The sequence below is a fragment of the Protopterus annectens genome, chromosome 4.part0 (assembly GCF_019279795.1).
Source record: "Protopterus annectens isolate FY-2018-M chromosome 4.part0, PAN1.0, whole genome shotgun sequence".
NCBI classification, from domain to species: Eukaryota; Metazoa; Chordata; order Ceratodontiformes; family Protopteridae; genus Protopterus; species Protopterus annectens.
Window position 1 is genome coordinate 558,538,018 of NC_056733.1, and position 9,159 is coordinate 558,547,176.

The 9,159-nt window shown below is 37.4% G+C and overlaps 1 pseudogene; it reads left to right on the forward strand.

Annotated features, from left to right (window-relative positions):
• The first annotated feature begins 4,522 nt into the window (after positions 1-4,522).
• Positions 4,523-9,159, forward strand: part of LOC122799435 — a 6,078-nt pseudogene continuing 1,441 nt past the window's right edge.

Sequence of the window (9,159 nt, forward strand, 5' to 3'; positions counted from 1 at the left end):
TTCCTCAATTTTTTTTAAGATTGTGGCTATAACCAGATATATTCAGTGCATTGATGTCTGTTATTAATTTTCATCCATAGTAGTCTATTTCAACTTTCTTGAGAATATTACAAGACAGTTCACAAGTCAAGGCATCACTCCCCATATGTCACCTTGGGTGACATTTTTTGAAGTCATCTAACAGTTAATATTTTGGACTCATAATGAATGAAACAGTCAAAGGTGAAAATAACTCAAATAAGCAATTTGGTTTGATCCAGGTCAACATTCACACAGATTAACAAAAGTATGTGTTTTGTAAAGTGCCTTAGTGTATACCCATTATAAACTAATATATTAAATTACCTATTAGTTTAAATATTATATCACTTTGTGCATTACTTTATTGGCAATGAAGTGCTATTGTGTGATTGTTTAGGTGACTCTTTACCATCTGTATCAATTGCTAGCTATATGCTGCCACTTTGTATTTGTTCAATTGTTTATCCTGTATGCCATTTCAAAAACCTGGGTTGTGGCTGAAATCTATCATTGCCAGTCTGCATACACAAAGAAATTCCAACTAAATACTTGACAAAACAAATAAATAAATGAATTTAAAAAATCACAGAACAAGATAAGAACAAATTGTCATTTTATTGATTTCAAAATACAATAACCATAGAATATATATTTTTAAATAATTTTCTTATCGTTAGGACCAATAGTTGGGAGCAATAATATAGGTTTAGAAAACCAAAGCTATGATATGAATTTTATAAAATATATACTTTACCACAATGTGAAATTATATTATTTTGAAACAAAAATTCACTGCACATATACATACATACATACATACATACTATATAGTTTCACACAGTTATTAGCAGGGTCAGGATTGCATGAATAAACTGCAGTGGTGCAATATTTCCAGTGCTAAATAACACAGCATAATTTGGTAGTTCCCAAATTCATTGCAAATTGGTGTCAGTCTCTAAACTAGGATTATGCTTTTCAGTAACAATAGACTTTACTTAACTCTAATAACAGTAAGAAAAAGTGCTGTTGTATTCCTCCTTTTCCTTTGAAAAAGCAAACAAAGGTTTTACTTTTGATTTGGATGAAAACAATGCAGAAACCTAGTGAATAAAGGGAAACAATAATTTAATACACAGGAGATCTGGTGTCATTAATGTAACATGCATAATATTAAACATGTATTAGATGTGAAGATATAAACACACACACACGCGCGCGCGTGCACACACGCACACTCACACACACACACACACACACACACACACACACACACACACACACACTATTTGGCATTTACTTCTAGTATAGGATCCATTTCTAAAATGCCTAGAAATGAGAATATCATGTGTTACGAAGAATTGACCTAAAGGATTTTTTCTACCATCCATATTATCTTTATAGATTGATGAATATGTAGTAGGTGTGCACGAAGTGAGTCTGTACTTTCAAAAAAAAAATGAGCAGTGAGGTTTTACTTTTTTCAGAATCTGCATAACCCGTGGTGTATTTTCTTACCTGTATTGTTATGCACCATGGCCATGTTACCTTTGGAAACCATGGATTCTGTAGACTACTATATCCATTTTATCCTACTTAAGTGCAAACAAGCATGCTGTTGAGTGAAATGCCTGCACTTATTTCTGGACCGTAGGTGAGTTCTTGTCTGGCAAAGTCAGGAAAGGTCTACAACTGCAAGTGATGGAGGAAAAAACATTTTTTTTTAATCTTTATGACTGGATAACCAGCTAAAAATACTTTATTGCCAAAGGGGAAAAAGCAAACTGAGCATGTGAACCGTGAACAATTTTTTTATGTTTTTATTAAGGTGTGGCTATGAATCTATTGGAAATATGTACTGATGATAAGGTGTGTGTGAAGGCTGCTGGCATTGGTTGCTGTATGTCTGGATTATATGGATACAGCTTCATGAGTGATGAAATAAAGTTTATCCCCTACAGTTCAGACATTCTGTAATATATTGGTTAATTTAAGTCTTTGAAAGGGTCTGTGCAAAAGGGTCACTAACTGAACGTAAATTCCTGTATGTACAGATTGCAAAAATCTGCATCAGACTAGAATTTCATAAAATAAATCACATAGTTGCAAAGTACACCATTCAGAAGATACGCTTTTCATTCCTAGGAAGAAAAAAACAGGAGATCACAAGATATTCAGCAGAGGTCTTAACTTGAAGACTCTGTAGAAATCTCAGATAGGTGTGTTATAAACCACATGGCTACAAAACTACAGCGAAATTAGAAATTAAATTAACAGTTTTTAGAATTAATTAGTTTTCCTCTGAGCAGACATTTGTGACAAGATTTATTTTTTTATTGGCATGCTCCTCTTAACTAACAATGACAGAATCAAAACATCTGTCCTCCTTTCTACACTGTAGCAGCATACGTTGAAAATGCAAACTAAGAAGAGCACCTAGGTGTCAATTAACTAATATTTATCATGAGGGTTTAACTGGATGTCAGTGACCAGTTCATCAAATGTGAATTAATTCCAGCTGAGGACTTGCAAATATAGTTTACATTAGAAAATAATTGTTTTCATTGAAGGCAACAATAACTTAGGAGTTTATACTTTTCTCTAATACAAAACAGTCTCTTTTTTATATATATTAAGCAGTGAGTGCTTAATATAAGCGATGAGAATGGGTGTAAGTTCAGCTGTCGTATATAGATCAGTTTCCTTACACTTGCGTTTATATCATTATTTGTTTCCTATACTTATTTTTCTACCTTATAAAAAGATGGAAGATACAAACCACACACATATTTAATAAATATGTTTACAAAATCATATTGATTTTGAATAAATTCCCGCAGTGGTGCAGCGGTTAGCGTTGCCGCCTCACAGCAAGAGGCTCTCCTGTTTGATCCTTGGCTGGGGTGCCATTTGTGCGGAGTCTTCATGTCCTCCCTGTGGTCGCGTGGGTTTTCTCTGGGTGCTCCAGTTTCCTCCCACATCCCAAAGACATGCTTTAGGTGGATTGGACACACTAAATTGGCCCTAGGTGTGAGTGAGTGCATGTGTGTGCCTTCTGTGGAAGGTTGGGCACCGCCGGTGGCTGACAACTCAACACTGTAAAACTCCACTGCCAGTTATGAGCAGACAGATGATCCGATGTGGCAACCCCTAACCAGGAAAAGCCAAAAGAAGAAGAAGATTAAAAGCAACGCTAAGAAATAACAATACAGTTGTAGAAAAGTAAACCATGGTACATATTTTTCTAGTCATACGCCTAATGAACTATGCACATCACAACCCATTCTTTTATTTTTAGAAAATCACTTAGAATGGTTGAGAAGCTTTATAGGTTACAAATACTGAATTCTGCCATTGCAATTAGCATTTAAATAGGGCAGTAGTGGAGACAACAGTGAATAATCACAATAAAGATAAACTGCATTTAATAATGTATTTGTTCTTATTATTATATTTATTTGGGTATGCAGGCTATTTAAATAACCCCTTGAAGTCACCACTTGACCTACAAGGCAGAATTGATTGATTGGCCCCAAAAAGTGTTGGATAGATTAGACAGGAAAACAAGAAGGATTTTTCATGCTCATCAAATGATTTATAAAAATCAGTGCACACCAAGATTATATATTCGCCATTCTGAAGGAGGGATGGGCCTCCTAGAAATTGATTACATGTATACAGCTGCAATTGTGGGATTGCACACGTATCTGCTGACCTCAAAAGATCTGAACATAGTGAAAGTTTTGAAACATGAGGCCAAAAAATCAAAATCAGGCAGCAACTGAATATGCCAAAAAATAAAAGAAAGAATATAAGGTGAAGGACCTGATGAGAAGCCAAGAAATGTGGAAAATGCAATAATATAGTTGCAAGTATAGAAAACTTCTGTAAGAACCTCATGTTAATCAGGATGGAATGCAGAGATGGTTAAGGAGTGGTGAATTCAAACCAAAATATAAAAGGTTAATATTGGTGGCCAAGATAGTGGGCTACATACAGGGTTTACAAAGTCCATTGAACATGTAGGAGAAACAGACAAATGTATGTTTTGTAAAACAGAATTGGAAACAGTTGCACACGTCATTGCTGGTTGTGACATACTAATGGCAGAAGGACTGTATACTGAAAGGCATAATAATGTGCCAAGACTGTTGCACTGGTGATTGTGCAAACATTATGGTATTGAAGTGGCTAAAAACCCTGGAAACATGAGCCACAGAGCATCACAGAAAATGATGAAGTTTACATTACAGGGGATCATCCATTACCAACAGTTCAAAAGATAGATGGTAGAAAACTGGATAGGATATAGTGGTCCATGAAAAGAAGGCAAAAGTAGCATTGATCATTAAAATCACCACACCCAGTGACTACAGTGTCTTGTGTACAGAGAGACACAAATTCATAAAATATCAGGATTTGCAGGCAGAAATGAAAGAAACATGTAAGAAAGATACCCAGACAGTTCCATTACTAGTAGGAACAACAGGTTTTATAAAAAGAATCTACAATCGTATCTAGATATGTTACCAATACATGTAACGCCATACAAATTGCAAAAGGAGTCATTACTGGGAACACTGCAGAACAATAACTGAAAAGTATTTTTGAGATCGCATACCATGTAAGGTAGAGATCACAAAGAAATTAAGAGAAAACATTTATGAGAAGAGTAGATTTTTCCCTTTCTGGAATAATTTAACATATTTATAAGTAGGGAGGGTTGAAAAGGCTCAAAACTAGAGATATTCAGGATTGCAGTGGGAAATTCGTTGTACACTACTAATGCAAACTTAGAGAATAACAGTTTGGGGGTGATAAGAATAGAGGAGACAGTGACAGGAGTTAAAAGTGTTAATGTCAGGGTAATGGAGAGTAATGGTAAAAATAAAATTTGTCCTTTGAATAATGGGGGGGGGGGGTGTTGGTGAATGGTAAGAACTGGCAATGATGAGCATGAATATCTGATAAGTGAATGAACTGACATGTTTGTTTTGCTCTCTCTGAAAGTTGGATGCATTCTGAGAGATGGAGATAAAGTGAAGAGCAGATTCAAATAGTGACATAAGTAAGGGTTTTGCTTTAGTATGCCTTGACATAGAGGTAATATGACTTACAGTGATACTATACAGGATGTCCGGGGCAATGGTATGCATATGCCATCTGAAGGTTAGGGAAAGGCATGCAGTAGTGCTCAGATATTATTAAGAATTTGCAGTTGAGAAGAACATACCTCCAAGATATGTGAGATGGTTGTGTCAGTTTGATAACATTCGTTGTGTAATGTTGAACGGCTTGGCCCGGGATATGTCAGCATCTGGCACTGTACATGTCCTCGTCTCTATTAGTACAGTAGAGAGAATCTCAGCTCCTGTGTCCCTCATTGCATTTCCTTTCATAGATTGTGCCATACAGTTGCCAGTTGTCTGCTGTCCCACAGCTCACCACTCAGACGTTGATCTGATTTAAATTAGTTAAGAACTGCATCAGAAAAAAACTAAGTGAAATAAGAGGAGTAGAGAGTGATCCACAATGCTGAACATGTATTTTAACTAAATAAAGACTATACCTATAAAAAACATTTATCCATGTTGGAGAAAAGAAGTTGTGAAAAGATACTTGACAGTGCTTCTATTGACATTTTTGTGTTGTCAAGTATTCAAAATGCTAACAGGTAGCAAATGATTTCAATGATTTTTTAGAGCAGGGAGGAGCAGGGCAATTGGTCAGTAGTGATTTGGGTGTGTAGGTTTACAGTTTTTGTCTGCGGAAATAATCATGACCCAGTACAGAGAGTTCCAGTGAAATTGTAAGATTACAAATAAAAGTTAAGGACTGAGCTATGTGGGAAACTTCTTTATAATGCATCTTTGCAGTGGTGTCATTTACCTGGAACACCATAGAAAAATTTGTAGGTGGCATAGCTGGGGATAATTTCAGATGAAAGACGTCTAAAGTAGTAGAAGAGCCAGAAGTGGATGAGGAGAGAAGAGGTGGTGAGAGGATGGCTTAGTGGATGAGAGAGGTGTGAACGGGGAAAGGAAGTAAATCTACAGATGTTTTTCAGTGAACTAGAAGGAATGGAAATCTTGTTTGGGATGGTATTACAGCCTGTTTTTTCATCTATGATGTATTTAAACACTTTCTATTATAATATAATGGAATTTGGATTATGTGAGAAAGCTTTAAGTTTAGATTTAAGATATATAAATGTAGCAGCTATAATTGCCATATTGCTCTTTTTTGAAGTAGTATTTGGAATGGATGGTTGAGTTCCAAAGATGTCCTATTTCGTCTGTGATGCATAACCTTTATGAGATCGGGGTGAGCTGATGACAAGTGCTTCCTTAGAAGCATTGTTTAGTTACTTGTGGTGAATTCTACACTGAAATAGGTATTTCTTTGAAGACTATAAGGGATTTACAAGGACTTGCAGTAGCTTACAAAATGGCCATAACTGATGCAGTGAAAGTATTAAAATGTTTTCTTATAAAAATGGGAATGTAAAGCCATAGGGGAAATGACAGTAAAGGGCAGAGGTCAGTGAGGGAGCTGAGGGGAAGTTTAAGGGAAGAACAACAATTAGGAATACATGATAATATGAGTTATTATCAGTGGTTGGAACTGGATAAGTCGACTTTGTGACAATTTGTTACAAGTTATAATTAGTATTGATCTGTTATAGTCTATTCCATATATGTCAAACTCAGATAAGTGGGCCAAATCTGGCCAGCAGTGTAATTATATTTGGTCCACGAGAAAATACCAAATGTCTAATAGAGCTGGCCTGCTGGTATACACCGTTAATACTACAAATCCCAGAATGCTCTGCTGGTGCATTGGTGTGTCATTCAGGACCCACAAGTGCCCCCTCTTCTGTTGACATTCATTAGCAACCTCATGCTACCAGTCACATTTCGCCACCCCTCTCAAAAATGGCCAAACGAAAGGTTGTAAACAGAAGCTTTCTAGAAATGTGGGAAGCAGAATATCTGTTCACAAAATGTAAACGACAGACCTGTTTGTCTTGTGTGCGGAGCCAAAGTAGCTGTAACCAAAGAGTATAACATAAGAAGACACTATGAAACAAAACACCACGACAAGTACAAGGACCTAGACATAGCGCAAAAGCACCAGAAAGTAGAGGAGATGAAAAGAAGTTTAGTTTCACGACAGGCTATGTTCACAAAAGCCATATCACAAAGTGAAGCTGCTGTAAAGGCTAGTTTTATTGTGGCAGCAGAGATTGCAAAATCAGCTCGGCCCTTTAATGAGGGAGAGTTTGTCAAAAAGTGCATGATCAAAGTTTGCGACGTCATGTGCCTAGATAAAAGGTAAGCATTTTTATATGTGAGCCTTAGCAGAAACACAGTAGCTGATCGTGCATGTGATCTTGCTACAAATCTACATGAACGGATGATGGCAAAGTGAAAAGATTTCACTGCGTTCTCCCTTGCCTGTGGATGAGAGCAGTGACACATCTGATACTGCCCAGCTGTCAGTCTTCATCCGTGGTGTGGACTCAAATCTGTACATTACGGAGGAACTTTTGGGATTAAAATCAATGCATGGCACAACCACAGCAAATGAAATCTTTGAAGAGGTTTTCAAATGTGTAGCTCAAATGAGGCTACCTTGGGATAAACATGTGGGACTAACGACAGACAGCTTGCAATGTGTGGTCAAAAGAGTTGATTGGTGGCCAGAAATCGGGAGAAGATGAGGGAAGAGAACTGTGCAGGTGAGCTAACTGTTTAGCACTGCATCATACACCAGGAGTCATTGTGTGGCAAAGCCCTGAAGATGGAACATGTTATGAACACCATAACACAAGTAGTTAACTATATAAGAGCTAAAGGTTTGAATCACGGTCAGTTCAAGACTTTTCTGGAGGAGTGTTTGGAATACGCAGACGTGCCATATCACACAGAGGTGAGATGGCTAAGCAGAGGAAAAATACTAAACAGATGTTTCGAGCTGCGTGAGGAAATTTGTCAGTTTCTAGAAAGCAAAGGGAAAGACACAGCAAAGCTCCAGGATAAAGAGTTTCTGTCTGAGCTGGCATTTCTCTGTGATATCACCAGCCATCTCAATGTGCTGAATCTGCAGCTTCAGGGGCGGGGCCATGTCATCACAGACATGTACATTGCAGTGAGGGCTTTCAAAACAAAATTGTGCCTGTGGGAGACTCAGATGCTGCAAGGAAACCTGGGCCATTTTCCTTGCTGCCAAACCATAAAAACACAGATCTCTACTATCATGTTCCCAAGTGCACAGTTTGCTGAAAAACTCGGCATACTCAGCGCCGAGTTTACCCAGCGATTTGTTGACTTTGATGCTCAGAAATGTAGGTTTGTACTGCTTAGTAATCTGTTTGCAGTTGATGTGGAAAGCGCACCAACTAACCTCCAAATGGAGCTGATTGAACTTCAGTGTAATGACATGCTGAAGTCAAAGTATGATGCTATGGGCGCTGCACAGTTTCCAAGTTACATTCCTGACACAATGCCCCATCTCCATACCCAAGCTGCTCAAATGCTCTCTATGTGCGGCAGCACATATCTGTGTGAGCAACTATTCTCCTTGATGAAGATGAACAAAACAACACACAGGAGTCGTCTCACTGATGAACACCTTCACTCAATCCTGAGAATTTCCTCAGCTCAGAGCCTGACCCCAAACATTGATGAAATAGCATCCAAGAAGAGATGCCAGGTATCTGGCTTGGACCAGTGTGCATCAGAGTAGATCAGAGTGTAGCAAACTGAGCTTGAATGAATGTTATCTTTATGCACTCTTCCTTGCTATTCCAAGGCATGGAATTGGATTTTCATTAAAAAAGGTTATCGTTGAAATTTAACTCAGAAGGCTACAAACAGAGAAAGAGGGGTGAGATTTTTTGTTAAATTTTATTTAAGAAATGAATGCCACAGATGTGTCTTGTATTTGACATTTGATTTCACGTGTTCATACTACTATACTATAGGCTTAAGCTTTGCTTGTTCCAAATTCAATAGTTAAGCAAAACTTGTTTGTTTCTGTATGAAAAGGTTAATCATTATATCTGATGAGAAGGAAAAAAACGTCATCAGTTGTAAACATTTTTTCAATAAATATCAAGGTTGGCCCGCAACTTTGTTC